Below are 17849 nucleotides of genomic sequence, written 5' to 3' on the forward strand. Positions count from 1 at the left end.
CAGAGACAGTTGAGGCCCGATGGATTAGGATTTAGGCCCTCTCAAGGCTATCCTGTATTTTCTATCTTTTCTCCCCCATCTATACTTCTAACTAATATTTCCTGCTGCTTCTACTCAAGAGTACTCTGGGGAAATGTGGGGGTGTGCTGGTCCCCCACAAAGACCCACACAACATGCCAGGCAGTGGTGGTACATTCCTTTAATCCCAGCACTCGGGAGGCAGTGATTTCAAGATACACAAAGAAACCCTGTCTCAAAAAACAAAAAGATGCACATAACAGAAGAAATGACTCCAGAAACTTGCTCTCTGCCCTCAACACATGTGCTGTGATCGCCTCTCCACACCCCTAGTCACACAGGAGCTCAAACACACACACAATAAAGAAAAGTATTTAAAAAACTAACAACAAAAACAGATAGCCAGGCACCACATCAGGAAGCCTATACTGTCAGCCCACTCTGAGACAGAAGGACCTGAGTTCTAGGCCAACCTTGGATACATATTAAGATCCATTCTCAAAACAAATCAAAGCAACAAAATACATCTTAATTTTAAAAAAAAAATCTCTTTAGTCAGCCAGGAGTGGTATTGCACACCTTTTATCCCAGCACTTTGGAGACAGAGAGAAGCAGATCTCTCTATGATGAGTTTGAGATCAGCCTGGTCTACATAGCAAGTTCCAGGATAGCCAGGGCTACATAGACAGACCATCTAATCCCAACCATGCATGTAATCTTTGACTTTCCCTCATTGACTACAACCTTATGACTCATTTATTTAACCTGGAGATAATAAAAAGACAACTATGGAATATGTGCAAGAATAAAACCAGTAGTTAGAACCATTGGAAGCCAATGCTGGGACCATGAGAAAGGCAGGCTGATTACAGCAGAGCAGGAGGAGGCCTTGCAGTCGGACGGACGCCTCTCACAGGTGTACAGGCATTGTGAACTGCCCCAGGAGCATAAGCTCTCCTTTCAAAAGCAGCCCAAACAAACCAGGAAATACATGGAGAGGGGAAGAGAGGAGAAAATGCAAGAGTCAAAATCTAGGGCATAAGTAAGTCAGGGTGAGGGAGGGAACTGTCACACACATGCAGGCAAACTCACACAGCTTGCTTACTTCCCTTGTACTTCGTATTCATGGAAAATTCTTCTTCTAAAACTATAAATCCCAATGTGTTCCCCTATAATTCTACTTTACAATGGACTTGCAGACTTCTGGTTTTGCTTTTGTGTTTTCTGAGACAGGCTCACATACGTTAGTAGCCCAGGCTAGTCTGTGACTCATGGCAATCCTTCTGATTCAGTTTCGTGTACCGGGATTATAAGTATAGTCCAATTCTGACTTTTCTATAACCTTTCTTGGCTTACTGACCTGCTGAGCAATTTGTAGGACTGACAGCTCAGGCAGACCCAGGGAGAAATCCTAAATGATTTGTCTCTTTATACAATATGACATCGTTCTCAAGTAAGTAGTCTGTAGAAACAAAATGATAGGGATTTTTCTCCAAATAATGTAATATGTGGTAACTGAAACAAATGGCTGAGATTACACACACTGCTGCCACACTACATGTGTACACAAACACATTTATTCTCACACATATACATACATATAAAGGAAGGTTCTCAGATTTAAAAAATAAATTGTCTAACTGAACAAAAAACTCCAAGGTAGGCATGTCCAGCATTCAAGAAGTATGAGGAACACAAGTTTGAGACCAGTCTGGAACACAAAGGAGGGTTCTATCTCAAAAAAATAGTATATAAATAAAAAACAGCGGGCAAGATGGGTAGTCTAGTTACTTTCCAGTCAATGATCTGACTCTGAGAAGACCTCAAGGCAGACAGAAATGTCTCTGTAGTCAGAAACTCATACTATATTGAAGGAACAAGATCGTAAACGAAGGAACAAGAAACTAAGCAGAGCTAGGCTGGGGGCACACACCTTTGATCCCAGCAGACCACTGACAGAGAGGGAGGTAGTTCTGGGAGCCCGAGAACAGCTTACATAGCAAGTCCAGGCCAACCAGAGCTACACAGCAAAACTCTGTCTCAAAAGAGACAGACAGACAGAGTAGGCAAAATAATTAGAAGATATAAAAATAGGGTTTGGATTTTCTTATCTTAATGAGAAGCCTTTGGGACAACAGAATAGTAAAAATCGCTCTGATTGCTACGGTGGTACATACCTATAATCCCAGCATAAGCAGGGAATAGGCAGGGAGATAATAAACCCCGGTCAGCCTGGACCATACAGCCAGATTCTGATGCAAAAAGACATGATAGAAGGCAAGAGAGGGAAGGAGTGGGGATGGGCAGGAGAGAAGGGGAGGGAGACAAGAATTACACCTAGGAAGAACAGGGAGCGTTGCAAGTAGGAAGGTGAAGAAATTCTATTGGGATATATTTTAGAAGTAAATTCAAAAGAGTTAAAGAACTGTGTGTGTAGGTAGAAGGAACAGTGAGGCAAAGAGGTGATTTGCAAATGCATACCTGTAATCCTAACCCTTGGAAGACCAACACAGGAGAATCACCAAGAGTTCAAGGCCAGCGTGGGTTATACAACTCTAGAGGGAGATACTGTCCAAAAAATGTTTGATCACTGGAGTTTCACTCAAGGATTGAGAGTGGAGAAGAGGAAGACTCATAAAATGAATGGGTTGCTGGGCATGGAAGTACACACCTGTAATCCCACACTTGAGCCAGGGAGACAGAGGAATCAGGAGTTCAAGGCCAACCTGGGCTCCAGGAGACTCTATCTCAAAAGTAAACCAAAAATTTTAAAAGGTAATAAATAAATTGGGGACTAGAAATTAAGAGTTCTCTATTTGAATAGTGCATATGTACACATGTACACACGTATTCGTACACACACGTACACACACGTACACACACACACACACACACACACACACACACACACACACACACTGGGGGTGGGGGAATGAAACTCAATTCCAGCAAGCATGCTAGGCAAGTGCTCTATCCACTGAGTTAATCCCCAGTCCTGACCATATTACATTTAAAACGCCTACAAATGGGCCAAAGAGATGACTCGGTGGTTAAGAGTACCTGCTGGTCTTACAGAGAACCCAGGTTCAGTTCCTGGGTTTTTGTTTTTGTTTTATTTTATTTTTTTTTTTTGGAGACAGGGTTTCTCTGTAGCTTTGGAGGCTGTCCTGGAACTCACTTTGTAGACCAGGCTGGCCTCGAACTCACAGAGATCCACCTGCCTCTGCCTCCCGAGTGCTGGGATTACAGGCGTGCACCACCACTGCCCGGCCTGGATTTTTTTTTAAAAAGACAATTGTCTCTTTCCATCTATGGTCATGGCAGCCTAGAATTCATGTGTAACAGTAACGCAGGCTAGCCTTGAACTCTTGATGATTCTCCTGACTCAGCCTTGCAAGTGCCAGCATTACAGGTATGCGTTCATAAATCACCTCTTAGATCACTGTTCCCTCTATGTGTAACCAGTTTGGGGGGTTTTTGTTGTTGTTGTTGTTTTGTTGTTGTTGTTGGTTTTCTCTGTATAGTTTTGGTACCAGTTCTTTAACCCTTTCAATTTACTTCCAAAATCTACCATCTGCAATTCCAGAACCAAAGGATCCAATGCCCTCTTGGCCTCCACTGGCAACCTCATACATACATACATACAAGCAAAACACTTGTAGCCATAAAATAAACTTTAAAAATAAAAAATAAAATAAGAAAGGATGCCTACAAACAAAACCAGAGGCCAGAAAAGTAACTCAATAGTAGATCACTTGCCTAGCAAGGACAAGGACCTGGATTCCAACTCCAAGACTACAATACCCCCATCCTATCCAGGACACCCCCTCTCCCCCCCCTGCCCTCCCCCTACAAAAAAAAAGAAAAGAAAAAACATGTATAGGCCTAGATACAGCAGAAGTGTGATGCTCAGTACTGGTGATAAAAATCTGAGAGTCAACAACTCGTGATAATATTTAAAGAGGGAAGAGAATGACATCACTCAGAATGAGCACAGGTAAAGAAATGAAGAAGGACAGGCAGGAGGCCCTCAGGGAACTTGAATGTTTTCAACTCAAGGAGTGAAGGCAAAGGAAAGAAGGAAGAAAGCCTTAAAACTCTAAGGCCTAGAAAGTTCCTTGGCATTATATGATTCTCAGACCACACAGCTCCTCCATCAAGACCACCTCTTCTTATCTGCCATGTATTTATTTAATTCTATAAATTAAAAATCTGTAGAGGAAGACAATGGATGGGGGAGTGTGGGGGAGGGGACTGGGAGGAGAGGAGGGAGGGGAAACTTTCATAGGGATGTAAAAACAAAAAATAAACAAGGGGTTGGGGATTTAGCTCAGTGGTAGAGCCCTAGGTTTGGTCCCCAGCTCCGGAGATAGATAGATAGATAGATAGATAGATAGATAGATAGATAGATAGATAGAAAGAAAGAAAGAAAATGGATGAATGAATAAATGAATATACAAACAAACAAGTATCTGATGCTTAGAAAGACTGTGGGCCAAACCCTTACAGCCACAGCTATTTTGACTTTGACTTAAGTCAAGGTCTAGAACCAAACCAAGGTGTCACTTCTGATCCTTAGCCTTTTCCTAGTGAGTAGCAGGAGCAACAATCCATAAAACAGAACGGGAGGGCCTTAAAGAACATTTAGGCTACAGGAGTCGTCTTTGCTTTCCATAGTTTGTTGACACTCACAAAACAAGTTGATCAGAAGCCTTTATGGATCTACCTGCAGAAAAAATAAAAATAAAAAGCAGAAAAGCAGGGCTAGGGATATTAGCTAAGTGCATGCTTATCATGTGTGTAGACCTGGATTCAATCCTCAGCATGCACCAAAATGGAAAAGGAAGGGGAGGTGAGGGGAGGGGAGCCAGGGGTAGGGATGTAGCCCTACTGGTATGAAAGTGCTTACCTAGCATGCAAGGAAGCCCTGAGTTTGACCCCTAACTGAGCATAAAACCAGGTGTGGTTTACAGGTGTGTGGTGGAATTCCAGAACTAGGAAAATAGAGGCAGAATGGCCTAGAGACACAAGAAGCCAGAGCTACACAGTAAGTTACAGTCCAACCTGAGCTATAGAGCAGTATTTTTGTTTGTTTGTTTATTTTAAATACACAAGAGGGCTGAGGACAAATAAACTCTGAAGTAAAGCACTTGCCTAACATAATAAAGCCCTAGGTTCAAAAAAAAAAAAATAAATCAACATCTAACTTGCTGCCAGGCCAGTGATCTTTAGCACCACAAAAAACCAACCTGATTTTTCCACTTTGTGAAAACCCCTGAAGGTGGAATGTCCTGTCAGTGTGGTAATCACAAGCGGAAACTAGAGACGGTTCTCAAACCCTTTCAGCTTTGGTGAATACAATTTCAGTTTTACACTTTCAGACTTTTGCCTTCTGAAACTTGGGCAGTATCTTAACCCAAAGCATTTGATCTCTGCCATATTCTATGTTCCTATACAGTTCTGCTTACTTTTTTTTTTCTTAAATCTATGGGGTGGGTGTGTATGAGTATTTATGGGCTAAAGGCCAACCTCAGATGTCCTTCCTCAGGTGCCACACGTCTCATTTTTTTTTTTCTTTTGAGACAGGGACTCTCACTGACCTAGGGTGCTATGATTTTGCCAGGTTGACAGGTCCACCAGCAAACTCCTAGGACCTACCTGTGTGCCCCTCCCCAGCACTGGGATTACAAGTGAATGCACCCAGCTTTATTTTTCTTTAACATCTACTCTGGAGAGCCTCTTATTTGCATAGCAAGTACTTTACAGAGTTCTGTAATCCAAGGACAAGGGAGAAAGAGGCAGGTTCAAAGCCAGCCTAGTCTGTAGAGTGAGTTCCAGGCCAGTGAAGGCTAACACTGCAAAACTGTCTCATAAAAATCCAAAAACAAAACAAAAATCCTCACACACAAAGTAGCATAAAAATCCTCAAGTGATAATTATCTCCTGGAAACTCAGACTCCTTGGAGATGTTATTAGGAATCATATTTCCAAATATCCATTCAACACTTCAGAATAAATACTCATCTAATTTAATTATGATGACTTCACCAGACAGTAAGTAACACTGCCCACAATGATGTTTACAAAAGCACTTGTCACTCCCTTCGGATGTAGCAATGCAGAAAGAAAAAAAAAAAAGGAGTATGTTTCCATACTCTTCCTGTGTTTATACTCTGTAACAAGTGACAATTTAAGTGTCACTTTAGATGAGTTTAACAGCAAAGCAAGTCAAGCTATATGTCCCACCATCTACCGCCTTTCGTAAATAGTGATTTTGATGGGTTTCGTTGACAGGTTTCCAAGTCAGCCTTTGCAAGAGAGAAACTACAGAATTCTAGGAAGAGACTACTACAGAATACCACTCTGGCCGCTGGAAGATAACAGGCTCCTGCATTAAGCAACTCGAGTTGAGCGTATTGCAATACTAAAGTGGTTCGGAAATCAATGTACCCCCAAAGCCAACCTGGACGAAGGAACTAGCCAGAGCCAGCAAGGATGCTGCAGCGGGTTGCTCCCAAGAGCTCCGGTCCACTGAGTACCTACAGCAGGGTCAGCTCGGCCTCCCGCAACCCTGGGAGGTAGTATTCACAGTTCCCGCTTCACATCTCCCCGGGGTATTTCAGTCAAGGCCGTGGGACTCTGACCGGTCCGAAGCCGGAGAGCCCGGAATCGAGCCGCGAACGCTGCGCCGGGGCACCTGAGGGTCGGCAGCTGCCGGGCGTCCGCACCGACGCCAGCTGGGCCGCTCGGCCCCCGCGCCTTCTATGGTCGCTCGCCGGGCGCTCTCCGCTGCTCTGTGCCCGCTGCCCGAGGCCTGGGCGCCGTGTACCTCGGAGCCCGCGCGGCCGCGGCCGAGCCCGGCAGGAAGCGCCCGCCCGAGCCGCCAGCGCCGCAGCCCGCGCTCACCTGCCCCGCGCGCCGCCACCGGTTCCCGATCCCGCAGCACGATCAGCAGCTCCTGCGGCCGCGCCCGCCCGGCTCCGGCACCTGCATGCCCGGCTCTCAGCCTCCTGCTGCCTTCGGGGCTCAGCGTAACACCCGCCCACCGCCCACGACCATGGCAGGCTCAGTCGCAGCCGCTGCACCGCCCGACGGAGCACGCGCGCGCCACCGCCGTGCCCGCGCCTGCGCGAGTGCGCGCGCGGGCCTCCCGGGCTCTCCTCCCCGCTGGCCGGCCCCGCCCACCCTCCAGGGCCAATCCCCAGACGCCCGCCTCCAGGCAGCCCCGCCCACTTGCCGCGCAAGGTTCGGTCCTGGCCCCGCCCCTCGAGGGAGGCAGCGCCAGCCTCTCCCTGTGCGGCTGTCTGCGCTGCGTTCCTACTGCGCTGCCGGCGCGCTGGGGTTGGCTTGCGGAACACTGCGGTGTCTGCAGCCCCCAGCTCGCCGCCTTCGGGAGAACCCGCACCTCCGCAGACACTCTTTGTTCCCACGGCCCAGCTGGCCTTCCATTCCCTGCGATGTGAACGATCGTTTAGGTTTGAAGACTCGAGCCTTTGAAACACTTCTGTGTTGTCTCCACACGACCACAGCTGACGTTTGGCTGCCGAACCTTACACTTCGCCCAATGCTTTTTGCTTGCCTCATCGCCCTGCTGTCGGGAAATTTCATAGTCCTTACTTTAGTGAGACGCTTGAATTTCACTTGCTTGTCAGCCAAACCTTGGAGGCTGGGGCTAGAGCTCAGCGGTAGGGCACACACATTGCATGCGTGTGGTCCTGCGTGGGAACCCTGTAGTCTTTTTGTTTGCACATCCTAAACCTACTGTAACCTAATGCTACTCCTAACAGTTCAAGTAAATACTTGAGTGCTCTAGGATAGAATCTACAAGTAGAACGAAAATGAGGCAAGGTGGCACAACTATAGTTTGATTCTGGGGATGTAGTTCAGTGATTTAAAAAAAAAAAAAAAAATCAAGCATAGTGACTGATGTCTGAAAAGCCCAGTGTTCAAGACCCTAAGGCCAGGCCAGCTGGGTTTACATCGTGAGTTCCAGACTAGGCAGGGCTGCAAAGCAGGAATCTTGTCTCAGAGGAAAAAACAACAGAGGTTAACCTATTTCACCATGCTCATAGGAGGGCGGGGCTTCTATAAGCAATTTTAAGTGGAGCTGGCTTTTGAGACTTCAGACCATTGCCAGTGGAGCCATCAGAATGCTTAACCCAACTCTGAACCCCGCAGATGTCCAATGAATAAAATTCCCCTGAAGACTCAGAGAGCTCACAGCCAGTAAAGGACCTTCACAACTTGACCCTCAACCCAAGTACCAAGCTTCCTTCCGCTGTACCACAAGGTCAGCCTCAGGCCCAGAACAGAAGAGAAAGTATCTTGCTGGAGACCAGAGATGGCTTTCAGGCCCAGAAGAAAGGGGTTATGTAAACATTATGATCCATGCAATGAAAACGGCAGGCAAAATTGAGATATCTTGAAAACAGAAGATGTTTACAACTTTAAAGAGAACTAAGAGGCATTGATATCAAGAGAGCTGAGCCTGGGCGTGGTGACACATGCCCTGAATCCCAGGACTAGGGAAGCAGAGGAAGGGTAGCAAAGACTACCAAAGAAACCCTGTATCGAAAAGCAAAATAATGATAATAAAATAAAAAGTAAGAAGAAAGAAGAAAGATTGATTTGACCAACAGGAGGGTGGTATAAAGAATGTGGATACAGGAGCAATACATCTTAAAACCTAAGGACACTAAAGTTCCCAAGCAGCCACAAGAGCTAGGAGAGGGACATAAACCAGTTTCACATTCCTTAAAAGGAGCCAGCCTCGCAGACATCTTGACATCACTTTCAGAGCCTAGAACTATGAGGAACTAAATTTCTGGGTTTTTGTTTTTGTTTTTGTTTTTTCAAGCACAGACTTTGCAATCATTTCCTCAACTGGAAAAAAGACTTGGCACAATTGCTTATTGTGATACTGTTTGCCATGTCAAACAGAAAGACCTGGAAGTGGGGGTAACATGATTGGCAGGCCAACACGGTTTGTTTGTTTGTTTGTTTGTTTGTTTGGAGGTTTTTATTTTATTTTTTACGTTTTGACAACCTTGAATGTCTGAAGCACTGGAATTCCAGACGTGCACTACCATTCCCATCACCAACCTTTCTTTCCATTGTGTTTGGTTGTGGGTTCAAGGTTTTGGTCGTGGGGGGCACACTATGTCAACAGAAGTCAAAGCATGACTTTGGGGAATCTGTTCTCTCCTTACACCATATGAGTCTCAGGGGTTGAACTTGGGTTCTTGGGCTTGGGAGCAGGTAATATTACCCACTGGACTATCCCTCCAGTCTGTCTTTGGTTTGGTTTTGTTCTTTTTTGTTTTGTTTTGTTTGTTTGTTTTGGTTGTTTTATTGTTGTTGTTGTTGTTGTTTTTCAAGACAGGGTTTCCCTGTGTAGCTTTGTGCCTTTCCTGGAACTCACTTGGTAGCCCAGGCTGGCCTCGAACTCACAGAGATCCACCTAGCTCTGCCTCCCAAGTGCTGGTGATTAAAGGCGTGTGTCACCACCACCCAGCAGTTTTGTTCTGTTTTTAAGAATAGAGATAGCTTAGTGTTTAAGAGCACTGGCTGCTACCCAGAGGACCTAGGCTGGATCCCAGCACCCACATGGCAGCTGAAAACTGTAATTCTAGTTCAGATAGAAACTACATCAGACACCCTCTCCTGATGAACCTGAGCACCAGATACACATGTGGTACACAGACATACATACAGGCAAAACACCTATATATATATTATTATTTAAGTTTTTTGAGACAAGGTTTCTATGTGTAGTCCTCACTGTCCTGGAACTCACTCTGTAGACTAGGCTGGCCTCACATGCAAGAGTTCTGCCTACCTCTGTCTCCTGAGTGCTGGATGTGTGCTACCGCGACCGCCCAGCTGAAATAAAATATGTTTTTAAAAGAATATTTTAAATTTATCCTTTGACAGTTTTATACATGTACAGTGTATCTTGATGATATCCTATTTTGAGTGTTTGCTTTGTTTTAGTGCAATGTTGGGACTACACCCAGGACCTTGTGCATACTTGACAAGTGCTCCACTCCAGAGCCGTGTCCCAAGCCCTGTTTATTTATTTATTTATTTATTTATTTATTTATTTATTTATGAAACAAGGTCTCACCATGTAGCCTTCGCCTTCCTGGAACTTAATGTGTAGACCAAGCTGGTTTTGAATGCACAAAGATCCCCACCTGCCTCTGCCTCCCAAGTGCCACCATGCTCTCTTCTCCCTTTTTTATTTTATTTTATTTTTATTTATTTATTTTTGGTTTTGCAAGACAGGATTCCTCCGTGTAGTTTTGGTGCCTGTCCTGGGTCTCGCTCTGTAGACCAGGCTGGCCTGGAACTCATAAATATCTGCCTGGCTCTGCCGCCTAAGTGCTGGGATTAAAGGCATGTGCCACTGCTGCCCAGCTCCTTTTATATATAGATATAGATATAGATATAGATATAGATATAGATATAGATATAGATATAGATAGATAGATAGATAGATATAGATATATATTATAACTATAGAACAAATTCCTAACAGAATTACTAAACCTGGCATCATGACACACGGCTGTAACCTCAGCATTTAGAAAGCCAGGAAAATTAGGAGTTCAAGATCAGTCCGGACTACATGAGACTATCTCAAAAGAGAAGCAGGCTTATTAGGTAAAAGGGTACTCATGTTTGTAGACTGCTGTGTATCCTGGCTGGCCTCAAGTTAAAGACATTCCTAGCAGGGCGTTAATCCCAGCACTCAGGAGACAGAAGCTAGAGGATGTCTGTAGTTCGAGGCCAACCTTATCTGCATGCCAAGTTCCAGGGCAACTGGAAAAAGGAATTTAAAAGGGGGGGGGCATTCTTTCTGTCTTAGCCTCTTCAAGGCTGAGATTATAGGCATGCATCTAGGCTTAACTGGTTATTTTCTTGGAATTTTAGAGCTTAGACATCTGAGGCTTAAAATTCAAATTGCACAGCACATTCATTATAAAATTGGGGGAGGGGTGTTAAGAGAGTGTCTTAAAACTCTGGCCTCTAATCTTCCAAATGTAGGGATGACAGTCCTGTGTTACCATGTCTGATTTTACTCAGTGCTAGGAACAGAACCCAGGGCCTGTTCAAGTATTTACCAACTGAACTGCATCCTCAGCCCCTGAAATTAAATAAATACATAAACAAATATAAATTTTAAAATGTTAACCTTTTTTTTGAAAAGTGGGGAGCATTGTACATGGCATAAATTAGTTACTATCACAGAAGTGTGGAGAAAGCCAAGAAAACCCCATCCTAAGTTGACCTGCTGCCACCTCCCCTTCTCTCTCCCTCTCCCTCTCCCCTTCAAGCACCAGGAGAAGGTCCAGCCTCCCATGTTAGTGCCACCAACCTTGGGAGGAAGCAGGTAGAAAGAGAAAGACAGACAGAAAGACAGGGTATGGAGGAAGAGGGAGGGGGTGAGCGAGCAGCAGCCCTGAGTGGAGATGACAGACTGCCAAGGGAGACCTGCAGATCAGAGGGGAGAACTCTGGGAGAAGAAGTTGAAGCAGAAAGCTGCCCCACTCCCATCTCTTCTCTCAGGCAAGATCGCGTAGTTCCATAGATGCTCCATAGCTGGCATTATTGGCTTGTAAGTGACTAGGTGTTGTCTTGGCTCTTTAAGGGTGATAGAGCAAGGGTTGATTCCTGGGCCTCACACAGGAATCAAGTACCAAGTTCTCTACCATTGAGCTCCTTCCCTAGCCCGTGGTTGGTTGGTTGATTTGTTTATTATGTATGTATGTTTGTTTGTTCTTTTTTATTTTTCTTTTTTTTTTTCTTTCTTTTTTCAGAGCTGAGGACCGAACCCAGGGCACTTGCTAGGCAAACGCTCTACCACTGAGCTAAATCCCCAACCCCTTTTATTATTTATTATGTTTTAATATTTAATTTTTGAGACAGTCTCAGTTTTTTAAGTGACCCTGGCTGGCCTTAAACTCACTGCAATCTAGCTGTCTCAGCTTCTAAAGCAAGGGGATTACAGATATTAATCACCTCTTGAATCATTTTTTTCTGTTGTTTGTTTTAATGACTTTTTCAATCTAATTTTTTCATACAATATATTTTGATGATTGTATTCTTTACCCTCCTCCAAATTCTTCCTTCTCTCCCACTTTCCTACCCACTCAACTATTGGTGAAATTATTAAGGCCACTCCATGTAGTTAAAAAGGAGGTTTATTTTGTGGGGTAATTTACAAATGAAGGGATAGGTTGCAGGGTCTGGCAAAGGTATGGCGCAGTCCGGCAGTGTTCTCTGGAGAACTCTGCTCGGTCTACCTCCTGCGTCCAGCGTCCCAGAACCAAGAGAGAGCCCTCCTCTCGATCCTGGGTCTTCCGCTTCCTCCTCCGCCCCGCCTTGTGGGTGTGACCATTACTGAAGTCTCAATGTGGGTTGGAACTTCCAGGCCAATGCTGGGATGGCTATCCACTACACTCAACTTTGTGTTCTTTCTCCAAAATAAAATAACACAGACTGGATTGTGCATGGACTAACTACTCTTGACCTGGGGCCTACCCCCCGAGTGTAGTTGATTTACCCTGTGACACTCCATTGAGAAAACTGGTTTTCCCTCTCCCAGGAGTTATCAATTGTTAAAATAGCTTCTTAGTTAAGGGTAGGACTGGTTTTGGCTTTTTGTTGTTGTTGTTTGTTTGTTTGTTTGTTTGTTTCTCTGTTTAGCCATAGCTGTCCTGGAACCCTCTGTAGACCAGGCTGGCCTCGAACTCAGAGAGATTCTCCTGCTTCTGCCTCTGGCGTGCTAGGATTAAAGGCATTCACCACCACTGCCCATTTTTTATCATGACCACTTATTATATGGTATAACTATAACTTGTCTGTTTTGTAGTTACATATATATACATAAAAAAATGTACTTATTCTGGGCTGGAGAGATGGCTCAGAGGTTAAGAGCATTGGCTGCTCTTCCAGAGGTCCTGAGTTCAATTCCCAGCAACCACATGGTGGCTCACAACCATCTGCAATGAGAGCTGGTGCCCTCTTCTAGTGTGCAGGCATACATGCAAGCAGAGTACTATATACATAATAAATGAATATTTTTTAATGTACTTATTCTATGAGTGGTAGCTCATGCCTGTAATACTACACTTTGTAGGTGGAGTCAGGAAAGTCAGAAGTTCAAGGCCAGCCTCTGCTACATAGTGAGTTCCAGGGCTGCCTGGGCTATTTAAGATTTGGTCTCAAATCAGACGGGTGGCACATTCCTTTAATCCCAGATCTTGAGAGGCAAAAGCAGGGGAAATCTCTGTGCATTTGAGGCCAGCCTGGTCTACAAAGCGAGTTTCAGGACAGCTAGAGCTACACAGAGAAGCCCTGTCTCCAAAACAAAAACAACAGCAACAAAATATTACATCTCAAGCACAACAACAAAAAAGCATACAGGAGGGCTGTAATTTCCCGAGAAAATGACTGTCATTGAAAAGCAAAAGCAGGGAAGACAGATGGCTAGTGAGGAAGACTTTGTCGCCTCAAGGGTGGCTCAAGGGAAGGACGTGGTCTATGGAACTAGCCTTGCAAGGGAGAAGGCCATTCCATGCTGTAACTTAATAAGTAGTATTCAGTCCTGTGAACCTGGGGCCTAGAATGCGTCATTCTGCACAGGAATAGAAGGAATAATAAATAAGGTACTTTGCAAGTCATTTTGTGCCAGAATATGTAATGAGCTGGATCAAAGAGTGTAGCTCTGATTCCTAAGAGGTCTGCGTATGACTCTGCCTTGTGGAATGTGAACTATTTATCAACAAAGGCACTGCCCTGTTTGTTGTGGACAAGCCTCTCTAAACTACAATTTAAATTACCTTTATATTTAAGGAAGATAATGCAATTAAATAAACCATTAGACAGCCTACACACTACTTAAGAAAGGAGAGACTGTGGGGTGCCTCATAGGGAGAGTGGATAGTTTCCAGGAGGATCAGGGTTCATTCTCTAGCATCAAAGAGAGACAGAGAGAGAGAGAGAGAGAGAGAGAGAGGAAGGGAGGGAGGGAGGGAGGAGGGGGGAGAGAGAGAGAGAGAGAGAGAGAGAGAGAGAGAGAGAGAGAGGGGAAGGGAGGGAGGGAGGGAGGAGGGGGAGAGAGAGAGAGAGAGAGAGAGAGAGAGAGAGAGAGAGAGAGAGAGAGAGAGAGAGAGGTCTAAAGTTCTGGAGTTTAAGACCTGCACAAGCAATCTAAGAAATCTAGTCTTAGAGAAAGAAAGGAATGCCCACACAACACCAGTGGCCCTCCTGCAGCTCTCCATGATTAACTCTTAAGTAAATTCTTAGGATACAGTTCAACTTTCTAGACAGCTCCCAAGGCCCTTTAAAAACAAAGCCATAACCTAAAGAGAACTGCTTTAAGAGATGGACTTCATTCAGCCTTTTTCTTTAAAAATAAATAAGTAAGTAAAGCACCCCAGCCCTGTCTGTCTCTGTCTTGACACATGGTGTCACGCAGCCTCCATTTCCCCAGTTCTCCAATCGCAGATATTTGCCACCATGATCAGTTTTTCAAATCTTTATTTCAAAAACAGAGCCGTCTCGGGTCTGTAATGTCAGCTCAAGACTCGAGGCTAAAGCAGGAAGATTGAAAGTTCCGGGTCTGTGGGGACTACAGGCCATAGGCAAATTAGTAACTTGATGAGATAGTATGGCACTCTGTCTGAAAAGTTAAATTTTAAAAAATTAAGTCACACACACACACACACACACACACACACACACACACACACACCCCAACTAGCCAGGGAATGTCACTGGTATTCAGTTTAATGTGGAGGTTGTGTCCCAGACAAATTGGAGCAGGGACACACATGGACTAGAAACAGAAAATGGAAATAGTTTACCAAGAAGGGGAAAGGTGCACCTCAGTGAGCTGGGAAGACAGATATCCAGAGGTGCATTACCACATTCTGATTATTAATAGATGATTTATGTAAATTGATGTTTGTTTTTAATTTTGTATTATAATAATTAATTTGTGTACTGTAGGAAGGGGACATATGCATGCTACGACTTGAAGGAATTGGTTTTGTCCTCTACTCTTATGAGTCCTGAGAATCAAATTCAGATTGTCATGGCAGCAGTGCTTTTACCCCTCTCTGGGCCATGTAAGATGGATTGCTAGATGGTCCTATTAATAAAAAGAAAAGATCCAGTGCCAGATATTGGAGTGAATACTAAAAGATCAGAGAGACAGAACAAGCCACAGTCAACTTCAACTCGTCAACTCCTCAGCTGATCTTGTTTCCTCAAACTGAGAGCCTCTGAGTCCTCACCCAAATGTATCTCAGCTGAACTGCTTAAAAGCCTCTAGTTCCTGGTCCTTACGCCTTAAGAGCGTAAGAGTTCCTGTTTCCTCACACTTTATATACCTTTCTGTATCCTGCCATATTACTTCCTGGGTTTAAAGGCATGTGTCCTTCCTAAGCAAAGACATGAGATCTCAAGTGCTAGGATTAAAGGAGTGTGCCACCATGCCTGGCTCTGTTCCCAGTGTGGCCTTGAATTCAGAGATCCAGGCAGATCTCTGCCTCCCAAATGCTAGGATTAAAGTTGTGTGTGCCACCACTGTCTGGCCTCTATGTCTAATCTAGTGGCTGTTCTGTTCGCTGACCCCCAGATAAGTTTATTAGGGTATACAATATATCATCCACAGGATCATCTTTTTCTTTCTTTCTTTGTAAATGATTTATTTTTATTTTATGTGCATTGGTGTTTTGCCTTTATATGAGTCTGTGTGAGGGTGTAGGTCCCATGGAGCTGGAGTTACAGAGAGTTGTGAGCTCCCATGTGGGTGATAAGCATTGAACCTGGGTCCTCTGGAAGAGCAGCCAGTGCTCTTGCAACAGGGCTCCAGACCTTAATGGGCCCTCAGACCTTAACATAACTGATTCCATGATGGAAGTACCATTCAGGCTATAAAACTCAGTACAGAGACAACACCATCTGCCAAAACTAAAACAAAGGCCTAAACCATCAAAGCCTATAGTTCTGGGACAGTATCTAACTGTACTAATGTTGCTTTTTGCTTTTTGTAGTTCAGCTTCTGGCTAACTATTCTTGTTAACTGAAGTATGACAACCCAGGACATAGTGCTTAAAAGCTCACTCTGAGAAAAGCTTGGGACTACACTGGGATCCCAAACATCCAGTGTAGTTATCAGCTGGCTAATAAAGACTTTCAATTGGCTTAAACCAGTGTCCAAGCAGTCTCTCTGGTGAATACTCCACAATACATTTTTTTTAACGATTTATTTATTTTCATTTTGTGTGCATTGGTGTTTTGCCTGCACATGTGTCAGTGCCTTCCAAGCTGCCATGTGGGTGCTGGAAATTGATCCCGGGTCTTCTGGAAGAGCAGCCAGTGCTCTTAACTGCTGAGCCTTCTCTCCAGCCTGATCAGAGCCATCTTGATGCCTCTACAATAGCAAAAATTTTAACCACAATTTGTTCTTCAATACTCGTGTAACTGATCTTCTGGGTGTTTAATAAATATCCCAAAGAGGCCAAAGCCAGTAAGCCCCTAAAATGAATGAATGGATGAATAGCTGTGTATCATGGTTCAAAGTAATCCCAGCACTCCAGAGGCATAGGCAAGTGGATTGTCATGAGTGTCCAGCTAGCCTGGGTCACATATTGAGTTCCAGGCCAACCTGGAGTACAAAGTGAGAGTCTGTCTCGAAACAAAGCAAAAGCAAAAACAAAACTGAAAACCAAAAAGGGCTGGGGAAATGATTCAATGGTAGATCAATTGCTGAGCATGTGTGGCATTACGTTTCATCCTAGTACCACAGAAACATCAAAATGATTAAGTAACAAGGTGAAGTTAGAACATGGCGGTACAGCGTGGTAGCCGTGTACTTGCGTAGCATGGAGAAGCTCCTGAGCTGAATCTGTATATTACATAAAAAATAATAACTAAAATAATAAAAGAATTAAAGGTAGTAGTATACAAGGCAGTTCAGATTTTATTTTTATTCTCAAAACAGGGTCTTTCTATGTAGCTCAGGCTTGCCTGGAACTAGTGACTATCCCCTTAACTGGACTCTAGCATCTTGGGATGGCAAACATGTCCCAACAGGCAGTTTGAATTCTTGTACAAGCTTTTGATAATTAGTTAAGTGGATCTCTGAAGGATGTGGCAGGCTTGAAAATTCTTATGCAAATACATGAGCTTGCAGGTACAAGATCCCTCTCAAAAACAAAAACCTGACTTGCTCAATCTGAAAGGGTGGGGACAGTATACATAAGAGAAGTGACTTTCCTAATCTTCAGTTCCCTACACCCTGCACAGATAAATGTTGTTCCTCTTACATGATCAAGGTTCACACTCTGGGGCAGTTGACATGACTCAGCTGCTTAAGGTGCTTGCTGCCAAGCCTGACAACCAGAGTTCAACCCCTGGAACACATGGACACACACACACACACACACACACACATGCGCGTAATAATAAAAATATTTTTTAACATTACACATACAGGAGCTGTGGTATGACTCAGTGGTAGATTCAATTCCTAGTGGTGGTGAAAGATGTGCCATCCAGACTAAACTTTCAAAAAGAAATTGACACCCACATCCCAATCTACTAAATCTGGGCCCTGGAACAGGTATAGAGGCACTCCAGAATGGAGATTTAAGATGCTAATATAACTTTTGCTGGTTATGGTGATGCATGCCTTTAATGTACATAAAATAAAATAGTTTTGTTTTGGTTTTTTAATCGAAGGAAAGATGCTCAGGGAAAGAAGAAAACACATTCAACAGTGTAAGTGTGAGCTTCTCAAAGGTTTGCAGTTTTTC

General features: G+C 44.2%; 1 protein-coding gene across 2 annotated transcripts in view; it reads right to left on the reverse strand.

Moving 5' to 3' along the window:
* The window catches only part of Pik3cb (phosphatidylinositol-4,5-bisphosphate 3-kinase catalytic subunit beta), a 109543-nt gene extending 102391 nt beyond the window's left edge, over nucleotides 1-7152 (reverse strand). The window contains exon 1 of one of the 2 annotated variants that reach the window (XM_036193084.1): nucleotides 6925-7152. The gene's annotated coding sequence lies outside the window, so the exon portion shown is untranslated. Of the gene's footprint in view, nucleotides 1-6481; nucleotides 6865-6924 lie in introns of those variants that run through there. The other variant, XM_036193086.1, reaches the window with a different exon arrangement.
* Nucleotides 7153-17849: the final 10697 nt, after the last annotated feature.

This window comes from Onychomys torridus, chromosome 7 (genome assembly GCF_903995425.1).
Source record: "Onychomys torridus chromosome 7, mOncTor1.1, whole genome shotgun sequence".
NCBI lineage: Eukaryota > Metazoa > Chordata > Mammalia > Rodentia > Cricetidae > Onychomys > Onychomys torridus.